Raw genomic sequence first — 16,472 nt, 5'->3', positions numbered from 1 at the left:
TAATCCGGTAGGACAAACGAACATTAAAACTTAAATTCAGGTTTCTATTTAAAACCATACTTACACTTTTAGGCAAAGATAGAAATCGACAGGACAATTTTATTCTAACATTACTAATTTAAAGATAAGACCTATCCGTTGCGGACGTGATGATGGACATATGGACGGACAAACTCTGATTATTGAAAAGCTAATCTTTAAGAAAACGCACTTGTAAAGCGGTTTAATCTGCTTTCTAGCCCAAGGCTAGTATTGTCTAATATGAAAAAGGTCACAATAAAAGTAACCCAATATTAATTTTTTTTAGTACATTTAAAACCAAAAGGAAGTTTTTAAAATGCATAGCTTTTCTGTGATTTAGACATGTTAGAATTGTCATAATGATTTTAAACATTGCATGATGATTCCCTAAGTTAATCCTAAAAAAATGTTATTTTACAGTATCCTGTATGCAGTTGTGCAACAAATTTATGCACAATTTTAAGACTGACAAATCAATGTTCTGCTTATTAAGTTCTGGCACTCTACAAGTCTTAATTTTTGTTTGTGCTTCGCTTTTATTGATTTTACATACCTTGTTAATGGATGATTTCTAAGTATACTTAAAGAGCTAGACTGCATGAATATTAAACAGTGAATTTTTGGTGTGCAAAGTTGAATGTGTTGCAAAATGGTCAGTCTAATGGTAATGGATATATTATTACTTGGATGTTACACTAGGTTTGCATTTTCTCTAATAAAGTGTAATTCTGAACGGGCTAGAATAACCGTACACCCCATCCAGCCTCTTTACCCCATCCTCTCCACTCCTATTGGATATAAGAACTGACCAATAAATGAGTTCCATGTTAGCAACCTAAATTAACGACATTTTTTCCCCTGACATAATATCCACGTATTTTCTATATTCTATATCCATTCTTATATTTAACTCCAAAAGTATACATACAAAGTAAATAAAAACCTAGAAGTATTTCTATAAATATGTAGTGTAGCAATAACTAGCTAAAAAATCAAAATGAATGCTGAATTTCATTAGATGTATAGTGTATGAATTTTTAGCAGTACTATTACTCTATAAATGTTGTCTACGTATGTTTTTCTGTCCTTCGGGATAAAATTTCTAATTTAGTTGTCTAATTTATTAAATGCAAAGCTTAAATTCTAAATATAGAAAATGCGTAGATAAAAGGTTTGTATTGACTTGAATGGTTGAATGTCGGACATAATAACACCCGGAAAAGCATAACTTTAAAAACACCATATTATTAGAATTTTACTACTTTTGCAAATATACTCTTTGATATATGGTATTCCAAAAGCCATGGAAGGAAAGGATAGTGTACAGCGATCTAAAGGGATAATACAATTGGCAATAAATTGATGTACATCCCCAATTATTATACACAAAATTACCCCATCTATAGATTACATTTAGTGGTTGAACCGTATGAACAATCAATTCACAAAAGTCCCTAAAGTTGTTAAGCCATCAAATATGGAAACATTATCATAAAATTTTGGGACTAGTGTAATAAACTGCTGTTTGTTTCCTCTCTCTCTCTGGTTAGTATAATTAATCTACATACGTTCTTCAATTCCTCTAAATATTTATCAAATGTAAATCCCTAAAATTATCATCCATTATCCTATTCCTGAGTCTATAAACAAAAAGCGCATAAACTATGTGCATGAAGCTTTAGAAGACTGCCAGTAAAGATCTGGCGCGCGCACTAGTGAAACTAAAAATTTTGCGCATTTAAAATTCATAATTTGTTTATGTTTTTTGCTAAGCTATTAAATATATGAATTATGACTATTTGAGCCTTGTAAATTCAAGAATCAAACCACCGTGTAAGTAAATTTGTTTAATTTTAACAAGATAGTTTTAAAAGCGAAGCTTTTTAAAGTAATGGTGTAAACTTTTAAAACAAAATGCTTAAAATATATGGTTATTTGATGGCATTTTTAATCTTAATTTGAAATGTCCATTATTTGCAATGATATCCAAGCCAATATCTCAAAGTTAGATGGGATAAAAGAAAAGTAAAATATTATACATTAAGAATTTGAAAAGAATAATTGATAGATGGAATATATCCACTCTATTCTACAATTTGGAAATGTGAATAAGTTACTAAATATCATATTTTTAAAAGCGATGCTTTTCTATAATTAGGGTCGGTCCGTTTGTCCGTCCGAAATAGATAGCTTTTATTCATTAATTGTTTTATTCTTCATTTTGTTTATTAGATGTTATCCTTTAATATGACTATTTGCAATTTATTTACATGTTAGCAACTAAAAATTTAATTTCAAAATACATTTGTTGAAGGCTGGTTGCGTAATTAAAAAGTGTAAACTGTCGGACTTTTTTTAAAATTATTATTATGCAAAACAATAAAATATTTTTTCAAGCGAAGCTTTTCTATAATTATAGTAGGTCCGTCTGTAATGGTTAGTATTTTCGTTCATTCAGACATGTCAGAATTGTCTTATTGATTTCAAACTTTGCATGCTGATTCCTTTAGTAGTTAGGTACGATTTAGAAAGCGTAGCAACTCTATAATCATTACAAGAATGTCCGTTCGTCCATTTTAAACATGTTGATTTTTTTTTTACTTTTTTAACAACAAATTTTTATATAATCTAATCATCAGATTGATCTGATTTATGGTATGTTGATTCCTGGGAAAATAAAGTATAATGTTATAAGCGAAGGAACTCTATAATCAAGTCCTAAACCTGTATAAAGTATGTCCATAAACATTATCCTGTATCAAGCAGTTTTTCAACAAATTTACTTACAATTTTGCTTCGACTCTTATACATTTATATTCTGATTATTCAGTTCTGACACTAAGTGTTAATGTCCGTTTGTTCTACCGTTTCAGTGCTTCGCTTTTATGGATGTTGTCATCCTTGTTTTTAAAATTGTTATTATGCAAAACAATAAAATATTTTTTTTAAGCGAAGCTTTTCTATAATTATAGTAGGTCCGTCCGTAATGGTAATTTAGATATGTTAGAATTGTCCTATTTATTTCAAACTTTGCATGGTGATTACCAAAGTTTGTGTACGATTTTAGAAACTTTGCAACTCTATAATTATCCTATTCATATGATTTTTGTAATAATGATTCCTATTACAACAAGGTGCAATATTATAAATGAGGCATCTAAATAATCAAATCCTAAAAATGAATGTATGTCTTCAACTGTATCCTATATTTACGCAATTTACAAACAAATTTGTGTACAATTTTGTTACAAATTAATGTTCTGCTATTAATGTTTTGACATTCTACAAGAGTTCCTGGTCGTTTGTCCTACCTTCTTATTTTAGAGCTTTCTCTTTTGTGTATGTTGCCATCCTTGTTTTAATGAAAAGTGTATCCCATTCCTTTGAGATCTGTTGGAAACCACGTAATACTTGAGACGTTAAAAAGTTACCTTGTGCTACTAAAGGTTGTTGAAAAAAGAACAATCGCTCACATTTTTAACCGTCTTATTAAGTATTTGAAATTTTGGAAACTCCATATTTTTAAGTTTTAATGATGCATGTTAAGAACCTTCTATAAACACTTTAACCAGATTTCTAATCCAATCTTTGCCAATTTGGCATCAAAAAGTCAGACCCATAAAACATTGAGATATGACGGATCTGTCTAGTTTTAGTTTTTGATATTTGACGCTGGTTAGAATTTGCATTTCTTGACCATTATTTATTCTGTCTAGGCCCATAGAAGGTGTGACTTCTCTTTCACATTGTGACATAACTGTATAGTATTAATTTTTACAAAATATACAATAGCATAAATTTTAGAAATTGATATATTATTACTTGGATGTTGCACCAGATTTCCATGTACTCTGATGAAGAAATATTTGCAGCTGGCTAAAATAACGATAACCCTTCATGACCCCATCCCTCCCCTTCTAATGGATGAACAAACTGGCCAACAAATGAGGTCCATATTAGTTGACTAAATTGAGGACAAACTTTCCCTTGTCAATTTATCCATTCATGTATGTCCTATATTTGAGAGAAGATTTTTATTGGAGTTAAAAAGCAAAGCATAATTGGCAATTTATAATATGCAATACTGAAATTTGATAATATGATATATTTGCGGAAGTGAATGTTAGCCACTATAGAAATAATAGTTCACCATAGTAATTGCTTTAAGATATATTGGCTCTCAAAAAATAGCATAAACTAACATTTGTAAACATCAATATTACTTTTACAAAGGTAAAAAAATTTGTGCCGATTTACAAGAACATTTCAAGCACAAATAACACTCATATTGTCTTTAATTGATTTTAGTTTAAAAGTGGTGTAAAACTTTCTTGGTGCGCTTCCGCACCACCCTAGCAAGTCCTTGCGAACACCACTTTATAAAAAAGTGACAGATTTTTAAAATGCCATTTGAAGATGGTGATGTAACTTTTTTGCTATTTTTCAATAATTCACTATGTCTGTCAGTCCATAACGGTAAATAACCTAATTTTTTGGTTATTCATTCATTCATTCTTTTGTATCATCCTTTCTCCCATGTGTGGGGGGGGGGATGGGTAAATATTCTTTTTTTTGCAAGTTGCCTTTTAGCTGAAGGGATGGGGATGAAGAGATGGGGTATATAATAAATGGGGGATTTAGATGGGGGATATGGATGGGGTAAGGGATTAGGGGAAGGGATGGGGAAAGGTGGGGGGGAGGAATGGGGGTATGGATGTGTATGAATGGATAGGAATTAGAAGGTCCTTAATCAAGTAATCCCACCCCGTAAAAACGCCTTTATTTAAAATAGGTAATAATCAAATTCCCCCCCCCCCTAAAAAAAAGTGCCCCTAGGGGGGGGGGGGGGGGGCAAAATCTAGGTGTGTAGCCGCTAGTATCCCTATAATCGATTAACAGAGTCTGTTTGCGTTAGTCTGTCTGAACCAAAGGATCTCGATAAACGACGAACTGATATGTTTCTCCTTTACAATGCAGTTTTTTCATAGATTCTGGGTATGTATAAAACGATATTTGGGGATGATGCCAATACCCTACCTAGAAAAATTACCAATAGAAAAAATAACTCCTCCTACCCCTTAAAAATACAATAAGGTGTTCAAGGCTGATATACAGGGTGCGGCACATAAATCCGGACTTTTTTTAAACGGCCATAGCGTCAAAACCATTTGACCAATCAGGACGTTTGACCACACTATATAAAGCTTAGGTAATGACCTTTCAGCACAAAAAAATCTTTGGACGAAGATGGACTTGTATTCCGAGCTGGCCGCGCATATGTTCAACAAGGCAGATTCGAAATGCGCTGGTGGTTTAATCTTGATTCTCGACTAGGGCCCACTAAATCTGACCTCAGCCCATCTGTAGGTGATATAAGCATATGAAACTTGCTGGAGATACTGTTAGATACATAAGTAAGACACTAGAGAAGACTAGAGCTCTTTATCTGAAATGGCTTGGCTGTAGTACTCCAGCAAAGCGAAACGTGGCAGATTTTAAGATGACAAAAACGTCAAAAATCGTTAAAAATTGTGAATATTTCTCGGTTCTCGCTTTTAGGGACCCATATGGAACTTTAAAACTCATTTTAGACTATGAATTGCGCTGACAACCCTACTTGAATCGTTATGCCATTTCCATAAGGTAAAAACATTGTTATATATCAACTGTGGTCCAAATAAGAGCCTCCATGTCTAAGGGTAGCTGAAAAGTTGGGTTAACCCATTAGTGCCGAACCGGGTTTTAAAGCCCGGTTCCAGAAAATTACAAAAATAACCGGTTACCAGCTTAATAATTGCATCATTCTCAGTATGAATCCCCCCTCTACTACCCTGGCTTTCAATTCCCCCTGGAGCAGGCAGTTATGCTTACTTCCGTTTGCCGGTATAGCTCAACAAAATTTGAAAATCATGAAAATTTTGGTGAATTCAAAATACCCCTTCTAACTTTTTTGTTTTTATAGTAAAGTCGCTAATTTTTTTCGTGAAATCTAAATTTTATTGACAAGTACATCTATTTGGGAATTCGTTTTATTCAAATTATTATTTTTTATATGATTTTTTTATCATTTTTTTATGCCCTATTATGACCCGGTTCGGCATGGCCATAAATGCCCGACAGTTTTAAAACCCTGCTCGGTTTTGGTTTTATTACCTGGTTTTAACTTTTCAACCATTAAATATTTTTTTATGATTTATTATTTTTGAACCACCATAATCAGTATACCCTAGTAATCTCTATATGTGTCACCCAATATTTTTATGCTCTTTTTCTGATATGTATCACCCAAATTTTATATGTTCTTTTTTTGTAGTGTGTGTGTTTTAAAACTTCGAGAAACGTTTTTTTTTAACCGAAAAAAGTGGTACCTATAGCCAAAACACTAAATGTGATATAAATTGTTTCGTATATTACTTGTAGCTCGATTACATGAGGTTATGTAGTTTTCAATTACGGATCATATCGTAGTATTAGAAACTGTTCATCTCACTTGGGGTGTTCAAAAATTACATTTTTCATTTTTTTGTCGAAAAAACCGGGTTTTAATACTGAGGGAAACCGCCCAAAATGGGTCATAATGCCCGGTGGGCATTTATGGCCATGCCGAACCTGGTTTTTTTTGCAACTTTCCTGTGCACGCCACTAGAGCAAAACAAAAAAATATGTTTTCCGTTTTTACCATTATAAAGCTTCCCTGAGATTTTCAGCTCGATCGGCCCATAAAAGTGGCGCTCGGCACTAATGGGTAATTTGGATCCTGCGGTTACTCACTTTCCTAAGGAAATGTGGCCTCCCAGCAGCCTGATCTTAATTAATGGACTTTTGAGCCTAAAGCTACTTTGAAGCTTGCACCAATAGAAGTGCTCAAATCACAAAGACCTCCCTCATTGCCACTTTCAAGGAGAACTTCGCCAGCTTGGACAGGTACATTTTGACCTGGGCCTGCCAGCGGTTGAGGAGGCGGGTAGAGTCGGTGGATGGGACTGGCGGCCATTTTTTTAAATAATCTAATAGTCAAATATCTCAGTCATATCGTTAGTTTCAAAAACTAATTTACGGCTTCAAAATATTAAAATTGGTGCCAAATATTGCTAAATTCCCTAATTTTCATACTGGGGGTTAAACGTGTGAAAGAAAGGGGTTAAATAGGTATTTGATAAATATTGAAATAGCTATACATTTTCATACGGCCAGGATATCGTTGTAAATCACTAATTATCCCTTTCAAAAACTTAGCTAGACCGTTTAATTTTATTGGGCAATTTGAGTTTTTTAAAAAATAGTGGATTTCTCAAATAAAATAGCCTGTTCATATGATCACGGAACCTTCGCATATTTCTAGCAAAAGTTTTTTTTTGTTGGCTTTTGTCTGAAGCTTAACATTAATAAATACATAAATTTTTAAAAGCAAAAAAGAAAGATAAATATACGAATTAAACTATAAGAAGCTACCCTGTAAAGGTCAGCTAGATCAAAACAGACGCACACACGCACATTCAACATTTAAAATTTCTGCCGTGTTGTTATTTTTGTTTTTTTGGTCAGTAGCTTAAGATTAAGAAATATCTGAACTAGTATCCTATTAGTATTATATAGGTTATTTTTTTCTAAATACTTACTCTTCTTATATTTATTTAAGTCTCGTTGTAAAAGATCCCTCCCCTAATATATGATATGATATGTCATCGGTCAACTTTTGCTAAAAGAGGTGGGGGGGGGGGGGGAGTATAGGTCAAGTGAAAGTTAAATCCTAAAGGGTATTTATATTTCCATCCAAAGTTGCAAGTCAAATATGAATATGAAAGGGGGGGGGGGGTTAAAATGTATATTGTCCTTGTTCACGTGACTAAGTTGACCCTTTTATCAATATACCTTGTATATTGGGGAATATTAACAAGGATTAAAACATCCATAAAAACTAGTACTGAAACTTTATGACAAACGGATACAGGAAGCAAATGCCTACATTACCAGAAATGAAAAAAGCTATCCGCTTTCTTACGGATTGACCAGCCCTAATTATAAAAAAGCTATTGTTCTGTAAGATTAAAACGATTTCTGAAACTGTATAACAAACGGATAATAACACTTAAATAGTTTCAGAATAGTCGATGGAATCAAATGCCTAAATTACCAAAAAAGCTATCCGTTTTTTACGGACGGACAAACTGACCCTAATTATAGAAAATTATTGTTCTGTATGAAGATCTCATATTTCTCATGTGAGTTCAGATAAGTTGACCCTTCCAGTTTCCCTTCCTTAATCAGGTGACATAAATTTTTCCTCCCCGCCCCCCCCCCCCAAAAAAAAAAATATTGTACAGCGATTGAGCAAAGATATGTTAATTTTATTTACCATAAAAACGAGTACTTTTAAGTCAAGTTTTTATTTCTATATATCAATGATTTCTTTGTATGTAGATTTCTAGAATGATTTCTATGTTTTTTTAATCAAAAAATTTAATCAACTACTGATATATCATATCTTCATCTTAATTGCTATATAATTGGCCAAAAAGCCTTCATAAAAGACAGGAACTAAAATCTTTAGTTGGAACATATAAAATAAATACAATCAATCTTACCTAACTTCCAGTCAATTTGGTTGGTCTAAATTAAATTACTGACTTTTATGAAAGCTATATTTATATCAAACTTAAGTTAACATTTCTTAAAATATTTTTGTAAAACTTTAAATTTCATTTGTGTTTATTTGTTTTCTGACCAATGAAAGTTTAAAAAATGAAAAACAATTTGAAATATTCATCCTCTTACGGATATTTAATGTACTAAAATTTCAACCACTTCCAACCACCCCCCCCCCCCCCACCATCCCCTCCCGTACCCCTTCATATATACCAGTGGTTACGATATTCTCCACCCCCATCTTCCAACCACCCCCCCCCCCCCACCATCCCCTCCCGTACCCCTTCATATATACCAGTGGTTACGATATTCTCCACCCCCATCTTGTATCAATGTATTAAATCCTGCTTTGTGAAAAAAAAACTATAGATATATTTTAAAAATTAAAATCCACGGAAAATGTCTATAATATGATGCGATGCTGGGGCAATTCTAAGATGCTTAAATTAATAATGAAGAGCTATTAATTACTGACCCAACGGTTTGAAATAGATATTTATCGCATTGTGCCGTATATGTAATTTAGAAGCCATATTGGAATAGATATTTATCCTATCATATTATAGACAACTGACATTATTCTTTTATTTTAGTAATTATGGGAAAATTGAAACAAATTTAAAATGCACGGAAAAATGTCTATAAAAAAAACTTAATTATGAAATAGCTTCGCTCCAAAAAAAATAAAATACTGAAGGGAAACAAACTAATCTAAAATCTTAAATATATATGAACATAGCTTTGTAAGTATGTCTGTCCAGGCGATTTCTTTCTCAACTGAAGTCCAAAAAAACCGTATATAGTTATTCCGAATTTTACGATTTGTATTTAATAAAAGATAGACAGACAAAAAGAAAGAACTAAAATTATTAAAGTGATTATCTAAATTTGGTTACTATCATCATATCTTTGTATAATTGGTCAAAAAGCCTTCATAAAACTCCTAGGAAAGTACAGACGATATTTTTATTTACCATAAAAACGAGTACTTAAGTCAAGTTTTTATTTCTTTGTATGTAGATTTCTAGAATGATATCTATTTTTTTTTAATAAAAAAAATTAAATCGACTTATATCGACAAATTACGGCTTTGTGAAAAAAAACTAAAGATATATTTTAAAAATTAAAATCCACGGAAAATGTCTATAATATGTTAAAAGTAAAACTATAGAAACTATTTTTTGAAGCGAAGCTATTTCTGATTTATTTACATAAATAAAAACGAAAATGTCTATAATATGTTAAAAGTAAAACTATAGAAACTAACTTTTGAAGCGAAGCTATTTCTGATTTATTTACATAAATAAAAACGAAAATGTCTATAATATGTCTATAATACGATGTGATAAATATCTATTTTCTGAAGCAACATAAAAGATAGACAGACAAAAATCAAAATGTATTTCCGTGAGAAATTAAATCTTGTTGTTTATCTCCCTCCCCCACCCCTCCTTCTAACTAACCATTACCACCAGGCTAAACCAATCTAATGAAATTCTCCCCTCTTTTTATAAGGTTTTAACACCTGCATTTATATTTCTTACAGATTTTTCTTTCTCATAAATTTAAATGATTTCTATTTCAAATATTATTTTTTCAAGATTATATTAAAATAGTATTAAACACAATTTTACGGATATAGGATGTATGTACAATTATAATTTCTACTAAGAGTAAGAGTTATCAAATATAGTAAAGACTTATTAATCCCAGCTTTAAGTGTATGACCGGAAAGTAAAAACGATTTCTTTCAACTGAAGTAAAAAAAAACCGTATATAGTTATACTTACAAAATTAACTGTATTAACGTATTAACGTAAAACGATTATATATATAGTTATACTTAATAAATTTATATTTTATATCATAAAAATTCAAATCTTAAAACCACGTTAAAACCATCGTAACTCTCGCAAATCCGTCGTATGATGACTGGAAGAAAAGGCCAAAGGGGGCGGAGATTTAGTATAAATATCTGAGTTCCGTTCAAATACAACTTAGTTTACTCAAATATACGAAGCCTTCAAGACCAAGTTCAACAAGTCAACAACACCAGTCATCTTATACAGTTTTCCACAGTTCATCATTAATCTATTATTTCTAATTTATTCTTCAGTTTTCCACAGTCATCCCTATCAGTATCATCTTATTCTTATCATCATATCAAATTATATCATCATATTCCATCGCCATCGTCCTGTTCACCATCGCCATCATATAAATCAATTATCTGCTGTTAATAATGCCTGCAGTAACCAGGAGTATGGTACGTGCGGGGGTTGCGGCCCTTGAACCGACTGTCCAGCCTGCCCGTGTCCAGCGTGCCCGTGTCCAGCGTGCCCCTGTCCAGCGCGCCCGTGTACATCGCGCCCATGTATGTGGTGCACCACGGCAGGCTGGAAATATAGGGCAAAACCTGATCATCATTGGTGATCAGGTTTTTAATGCTCCTGGAGTTGGACCTGGTGTACCACCGCTGCCGCCAGTTGACCAGCCTGCCCCTGGCCCTGGTCCTGCTCCTGCTCCTGGTCCTGCTCCTGGTCCTGACCCTGCTCCTGGTCCTCAAGGTCCTCAAGGTCCTCAAGGTCCCAGGGGCCCTAGGGGCGCCGATGGCCCCCCTGGAGTGGGGATACAGGCCAATAATAACATAAGAATTAATAATAACATTTATTATAACTATGTTATTAATGGCCAACAAGTCCCCATGCCTGGTCGTCCTGGACCTGGTAATCAACAGCAGATAATTGTGTTTAAAGGGCGAATATAGGTTTGATATGATATGGGCTTATTTCAAGCGTGCAATTATATAGATTATAAGTAACTTAAAGACATTGACATATTTAACTGTATAAGTCCGTTTCTAGCCTAAAACCGAACTGATTCGTTGATATAATTACGCCATTTCGCGTAACTTGTGTGGTTCCCTAAGAAATCCAAACATCCCTGCATCACACAAGGCTGCGTCGGAAGGTTGTATTATAAAGCTTTTGTTCAATCATAGTCATAATGGAGACGAAAGGAATGGGAAAAAAAAGGATGCTGCAACTTTTACTTTTGATCAAATAAATTTTTCATAACATAATTTTGTAAAAGTACATTGAAAAAGGGAGGGCTGAAAACTAATTTTAAAAAAATATTTCAAAATTAAAATATTATGTTTGTTTGCTAAAAGTTGCATCATGTTTGTGTCTTTACCCAGGCTACAAAGGGTAAATATATTTTACATATTATATATTTTTATATAAATAAATTGTATTCATCATGAATAAATCTAAAATCTTAGTAGAGAAAATAAATTTAAAAACTTAATATTTATCTTTATGATGCACTATAAAGCAAAATTTTTGACGCGATTTAAAATTTGAATAAAATACTATATAATTAAATAAAATAAACATTTTAATTATCATTTAAGATGCATGCCAATGAAATAATCAATTAAACTTAAGAAAACTAGTCAAAAAAAGTCTTGTAAAGGGCTAAAATATCCGATTTTGTAGGCCATCTCATTTATTATATGTTGAAGAAAACACGAAAATTGTAAAATCTACTTAAGGATTTTTTTGAATTTTTAAATTTAACATAGATATTCTAAAACTATGCAATGGCACCTTTGATATAAGCTCATATCATATCAAACCTATATTCGCCCTTTAATATCCACCAGCATTTTCATTAATTTAATTTAATCATATGTATATTGTTACCAGTTCATCATCGCCATCAGTTACCTGTTCACCATCGCCATCTGTTACCTGTATATATATTAATAATCCATCGCCATCTATTATTACCTGTTCACCATCGCCATCATATATTCATCTAATATTAACTAAACTCGTTCGTAATTATTATTTAACTATTTGTTTTGTATGTATTGTAAATAGAAACTTAAATAACTATATAGAAATTGAATTGTAAATATTATAAAAATAACTTTTGCGTGATATTGTAAAAAATAAATGTGATAGAAACTCAAAATAATACACTTTTTATATTCATTTTTGGTGGATAGTCTTTAGATTTAATTTTATTAGACACTAACACTTTCAAAACGATTCTGGTAACGATTAATTTAATTATAGAGTTGCATGTCAAAAAAAAATCAGTTAATACTTGTGTTTGGATTAGGAACTTCGGATAATTATATCGCATTATTGGATTTACGGCCTAAACTAACCGGCTGCTTATTATATACACTTTTTATATTGGTGGATAGCTTTTAGATTTAATTTTATCAGACACTTTAAAAGTTTAAAAATGATTCTGGTAAAAAAGAGAAAAGATTTTAAAAAAAACTTAATTATGAAATAGCTTCGCTTCAAAAATAGAAATTTATCGCATCGTATTATAGACAGCTTTCCGCTTTATTTAAATAAATCAGTTTTTGTGTAAATAAATCAGAAATAGCTTCGCTTCAAAAAATAGATATTTATCGCATCGTATTATAGACAGCTTTCCGCAGTTCTATACTGAAATAAATCAGTATGTAAATAAATCAGAAATAGCTTCGCTTCAAAAAATAGATATTTATCGCATCGTATTATAGACAGCTTTCCGCAGTTCTATACTGAAATAAATCAGTTTTTATGTAAATAAATCAGAAATAGCTTCGCTTCAAAAAATAGTTTCCATAGTTTTACTTTTAACTATTGTAAATAATAAATTTAAAAATAGTAACTTTCTGAATTTTCTTATTGGTGAATAAAAATGAATATAAATAGATTCAGATTTCAATTTGAGATCCTTTGGTAGAGATTAACAGACATCCTATTATATTATTAATTATTAAAACCAGATTTTTTAGCCCCGAGGAGCCGTTTAACTATGAAAGAAATAGCTATCTGTCTTAAAGAACGAACAAATTAAAAAGTAAAAACTTTGTATATTTGTTTTACATAGAAAGAGTAGTTTTTATTGCAAATCAAATATATTTTTTTATCCGTGGACCGTGGGACATGAAATTTCGTTGTTTCTCTTAAATAAATTAATAACCCCTCGCCTCCCCCCTCCCCCAAGCCATGTTATACAGACTTAGTATTCCCGGCTTTAAGAGGATGACCGGAAAGAAAAAAAGAAAAATCTAAAATTCAATATCAATTTTTCAAATAATACAAAAAGACCCAATAAGTACCCTAAAAATTCATCTCAGAAAAATTTCATTTGATACTTTTTTTGTAGGAACAAATTGGATTTGTTGTTTTTTTTCTGTCAGTCGATTAGAACATGGAGAAAAATGTCATTTAATGAAGGTGGGGAAAAAACTGAGATCACCCCGCTTTACCCTAAGGTTTAATTATTTAATAAACTTGTTTAAAGCTACATTGTGAGATTTTTACAAATTACACCTCTAAATATATAAAGATAGAATATAGATTATTATTATTGTCCACTGTCCTATCCCCTCCTAATATTTATGTTTTTCCCCCTTTTTTTTTGGGGGGGGGGGAGCTAAACAGATATCCTATTACCTCCTAATATTTATTACATACAACACCAACCCCAATTTTAGGGGGTTACATGGAGAAAATGTTAAAAATTTTGAGATTTTTACAAATTACACCTCTAAATATATAAAGATAGAATATAGATTATTATTATTGTCCACTGTCCTATCCCCTCCTAATATTTATGTTTTTCCCCCTTTTTTTTTTTGGGGGGGGGGGGGGAGCTAAACAGATATCCTATTACCTCCTAATATTTATTACATACAACACCAACCCCAATTTTAGGGGGTTACATGGAGAAAATGTTAAAAACCATACGTTTTAACGGCGCGCATTACCACTCCGCCCATAATGAGCAGTGAAAATGGACAAAATTGTAAAATACGTGATAAATCATTTATAACAATCTTTTTCTATATATAACAATATAGTGTATTTCCGTAAAAAGACTCGGACGGAGGGACGTATGGACATACCTTAATTATAGAGTAACAAGGCTTCTTATAATTTCATTTTCATTATGTTTATATATATGAGGGGGGGGGGGTCACGATTAATTTTTAACTTGGGGAGTGGGTAAGAATAAGATTAATTTTACTTAGGATGCTTGAATAAAAGGGTTACATAATTTGTGGGCGGTTCTTGGGGAGGAGGTAAGATTAATTTTACTTAGGATAAATTTTTAACATGATGCTTAAATAATTTGTGGGCGGTTCTTGGGGCGGTGATTATTATGGGCATAATAGCGGTAAAAAAATTGCGTTATGATGGGTGGAGAAAAAAGATTAAATATATTCAAATAAGAGGAGGTCCTGGAAATTTGGTAACCAAGTGGTTAGTGTTCTTGGGGGGGGGGGGGTTGGAAATTTGATGCTGAAGTGTTAAAAAATGGGGGGATTTCATTAATCTTACGGAGCGTAACATTTTGCACACAGGTATGATTAATTTAACTTTGGGTAAGTGGTTACAAATTTTCATTTAGTTTGTTTAAAAGAATTATCGAGTGATGACTACAAGAAGATCCAATTTTGGAACATTAAATTCCTCTGGAGTTGACCGGAAATTACTTAGGTACAATAAATCAATTTCATTTATTTCTATCTACTAAGCTAATAAGCAAATCTATTATTAAATATTATTTATACAGTGTGTTTTTTATGAGAACTTTTTTGAAAGCAATTTTACCAGAATTTTACGATTAATGGCTTTATTATTTCTTTCATCTTTCTACGAATATAAAAACGAATATAAACGAATTAAAACGTATTTTCCTTCATGATAGATTCTAATTTTAAATTTTTTTTTCGTTTTGAAACGTATTTTCCTTCATGATAGATTCTAATTTTAAAAATAGACGCATTTTTCTTATGCTTAAATCTTCTACCCATAATCATATTGAAAGACAAAAATTGGATTTCCTGTAGTTGACTTTGGGTAAAATAAAATTGGTTTCAAAAAGTTCTCAAAAAACACACACTGTATTATTATATAATAGTTATTTCTTTCTACGAATATAAACGAATTAAAACGTATTTTCCTTCATGATAGATTCTAATTTTAAAAATAGACGCATTTTATTATTACATACAATATTTTATTTCAGTTTGGAATCTCAAGAAGAAATTGAGCAGGAACCCGGGGAGGAAACTGTTCATCAAGTTGTAAAGAGATCAATTGAAGAACAGTATCTTTATGAAGAAGAAGTAGAACAGTATCCAAGGAATAAAAGATATAGGTAAGAGATAGAGGTATAGAATAGATAAGAGGAGGGGGAATTTCTTATTGTAGATTTTAGATTTAAATAAAAAATATAGGTAAGATATATAACACTATTTTTTGAAATTTATAAACTTTAAATTTTTTAAAAGCCAATAAATAAAATAGACGCATTTTATTATTACATACAATATTTCATTTCAGTTTGACTTTGGAATCTCAAAATATTTCTGGTGTTGAAGAAATTGAGCAGGAGCCTGAGGAGGAGACTGTTCATCAAGTTGTAAAGAGATCAATTGAAGATCAGTATCTTTATGAAGAAGAAGTAGAACAGTATCCAACGAATAAAAGATATAGGTAAGAGATAGAGGTATAGAATAGATAAGAGGAGGGGGAATTTCTTATTGTAGATTTTAAAAGTAAACTAAGAAAACTAAGTGTTAATTTTTTAAATAATATTTTTTAAACCTATAAACTCATGTTATATAAATAAAAGATATAGGTAAGAGATATAACACTAGCGACTACGCCCCTAGAGGCCTCTTATTGTAGATTTTAAAAGAAAACAAAAAAATAACATACAAACATATATCATGTTATATAAATAAAAATTATAGGTAAGATATATAACACTAGCGGCTA

At 31.6% G+C, this 16,472-nt stretch overlaps 1 long non-coding RNA gene across 1 annotated transcript in view; it reads left to right on the top strand.

Moving 5' to 3' along the window:
• The first annotated feature begins 1,710 nt into the window (after positions 1-1,710).
• The window catches only part of LOC145323924 (uncharacterized), a 131,260-nt gene continuing 116,498 nt past the window's right edge, over positions 1,711-16,472 (top strand). Inside the window, exon 1 of the long non-coding RNA XR_013881139.1 lies at positions 1,711-1,854. This is a non-coding gene — a long non-coding RNA (uncharacterized LOC145323924). The remainder of the gene's footprint in view (positions 1,855-16,472) is intronic.

This window comes from Acartia tonsa, chromosome 7, assembly GCF_053477335.1.
Source record: "Acartia tonsa isolate MP-2025a chromosome 7, ASM5347733v1, whole genome shotgun sequence".
Classification (NCBI taxonomy): Eukaryota; Metazoa; Arthropoda; class Copepoda; order Calanoida; family Acartiidae; genus Acartia; species Acartia tonsa.
The sequence above is the reverse complement of the archived record's forward strand: the minus strand, read 5'-3'. Positions and strand labels throughout refer to the sequence as shown.